Source organism: Austrofundulus limnaeus, unplaced genomic scaffold (genome assembly GCF_001266775.1).
Source record: "Austrofundulus limnaeus strain Quisiro unplaced genomic scaffold, Austrofundulus_limnaeus-1.0 Scaffold503, whole genome shotgun sequence".
Taxonomy (NCBI): Eukaryota; Metazoa; Chordata; class Actinopteri; order Cyprinodontiformes; family Rivulidae; genus Austrofundulus; species Austrofundulus limnaeus.
Window position 1 is genome coordinate 187,852 of NW_013952905.1, and position 2,384 is coordinate 190,235.

General features: G+C 41.4%; 1 protein-coding gene across 4 annotated transcripts in view; it reads left to right on the plus strand.

Annotated features, from left to right (window-relative positions):
- The window catches only part of LOC106530250 (nuclear receptor coactivator 2), a 77,201-nt gene that overhangs the window by 12,234 nt on the left and 62,583 nt on the right, over positions 1 to 2,384 (plus strand). For 3 of the 4 annotated variants that reach the window (XM_014025831.1, XM_014025834.1, XM_014025833.1), the window contains exon 1: positions 1,174 to 1,373. The exons of the other annotated variant lie outside the window; for it this stretch is intronic. The gene's annotated coding sequence lies outside the window, so the exon portion shown is untranslated. Of the gene's footprint in view, positions 1 to 1,173; positions 1,374 to 2,384 lie in introns of those variants that run through there. 4 annotated transcript variants of the gene reach the window in all.

The following is a 2,384-nucleotide window of genomic DNA, read 5'->3' on the forward strand; positions in this document are numbered from 1 at the left end:
AGACTACATAATTAAAATAATTAGAAAAAAATAATATGCCTGAATAATTCAGTTGTACTTGTTTTTATGAAATTTGGTATAAATTGGTCGACCTCCCGCTCCATTCTTCCCCCATTCGTGAACAAGATCCCCAGATACTTAAACTCCTCCACTTGAGACAGGACGACCCACCTGACCCGGAGAAGGCACTCTGCCCTTTTCCGGCTCAAGACCATGGCCTCGGATTTGGAGGCACTGAGCTTCATCCCGGCCGCTTCGCACTCGGCCGCGAACCGCTCCAGCGAGAGCTGCAGATCTCGTTCTGATGAAGCCAACATGGCTCCGTCCATGTTAAAATATATTTTAAAAAATTACAAAACTAAACAGCCTACAGTATTTTTACAGTCTTTATTTTACAGTTAAAATATATGTTTATTAAAAAAGTCTAATGTTACAACTAATCGGGGATCTCTTTAAGGACTTTCAGAGAGGCCAGTTTGTGTTTTTGCGAGCTTTTATTTTGTACATTGAAGCTTTAAAACAATCCTGAACGCTCTGCTGAAGCAAACAGGAACATCCCGACACGACAGAGCAAAAGTGATTCGTCACGTTTATGTAGTTAAAAAAAACTGCTTGGAGTTAAATCTGTTTGGTGTTTTACCCTCCTCTCCCTGCGAGTCTCTATAACTCATYGCTCTTTTGTTTTCTGCCGTCTCATTTAGTCCGGAGCTTATAATAAAATCAGCAGCGAGGCTTATTTAGGAGGTGCTGAATGCAAAGCAGCTGTCAGCGCTTTTGCTGCTTCCTTTAAATAAAGAAACCATCTTCCAACAAGACAGGCACAGAGACGTACGAGCTTAATTAAAGGACTCGAGACTTTTTGGACTCTCGGTTCCTGCAGAACATGTAACATATGATAATTAGTGTGTGTGAAAAGGAGCTGACAYATAATGCTCCTAAACAAAGAAACAACAGGTCATGCAAATCCTTAGTACCTAGAAGGGCTGCGTGAGATGGGAGGGACTTTTTTTTTCTAGACCTCAGCTAATAGGCGGGAGGAGTGTGTGTGTGTGTGTGTATGTGTTGTGGGAGGAGACAGGAGGTGTGTGTGTGTGTGTGTGTGTGTGTGTGTGTGAGATAGGGGGAGGGGGAAAGCGAGCGAGCGGATTTGTGGCATGTAGTTAGTCAGCTGTCATTAGATGCAGATGACACACACAGGGGTAATCTCACAGAGAGCAGAGTGGGAAACCGAAACGTGTGCGTGACTGTGACGTGCGTGCGTGCGTGTGCGTGTTGGTTGTGTGTTTGGTGTGAAAAGCAGCACATCCGCCTGGCTGACGGGAGATGTTTGGCCAGCTCCTGGCTGGTTATGGACGTCTTCAGTCAAAGCAAAGGTAAGTTTTAAGAATCTGTTCGGCTTCAGGCTGATAGCAGGTTTAAAGGCACAGTCCCAGGATTTGGACCTGAAGTTTGTGACTTAAGTAATTAGTGTTGTTGGATGTATTTGTACAGATAAAAACAGTTTTGTAAACACTTGTGTGCTGAAAATATTCATCCAGATAAAGTTGGATGGATGTTTGGATTGGGGAAGTTTTGCTTTAGAACAAGATTATTCTTGTAATCATGACCTTAAGGAAAATATGATAGTTTTAATCAGACGATTGAGTGTGATAGATTGTCTGAAACTTATTAATTTATAAAAAAAATAAATAAAAAATAAATAAACACTAAGCTTGAGCTGCTTAATTACAATTACGCTTCTGTTTGACTGAACAGAAACAAGTTTGATGCTCTGTTTGTGTGTCTGTCAGAGTCAGGCTCGGACTTTGAGCTGTCATGAATTGTTATTGTGGTTTTGACTCTGTGTGTGTGTTTGTGTGTGCGTGCGTGTGTGTGTGTGTGTGTGAGGGGAGTGGTTATAAATGACTGGTCATGCACAGAGTGCGCAGTCAGCAGGCTTGAAGCTGCTCTGTCACCTAAGGTCTAACCAGCCGACTGTTTACTCAGTTTGCTTCAAAAACAACTGTTGTTATAAATTCATGCAGTTAGCAGCAGGTTCACAGACACACACACACACACACACACAATCACTGGACAGGCATCACACCCCGTCAGCCGAGATCAGAGCTCACAAGTCAGGACTTTCACAAATTAAAGTTGAAGAAGTGTTGCTCTGACAGAACCGGTGTTTGGTTCATGATCCAGTTCACTCAGTTATAACCAGTGTTGTATAAAGTAACACAAAATGATACTTGAGTAAAAGTACAAGTATCTTACCAAAAAATGACTTTGGTAAAAGTTAAAGTCTCCTTTAAGAATATTACTTGAGTAAAAGTCTCAAAGTATCTGATATTTTTTGCACTTAAGTATTAAAAGTAAAAGTATTGATGTAAAATGAGCAGTTA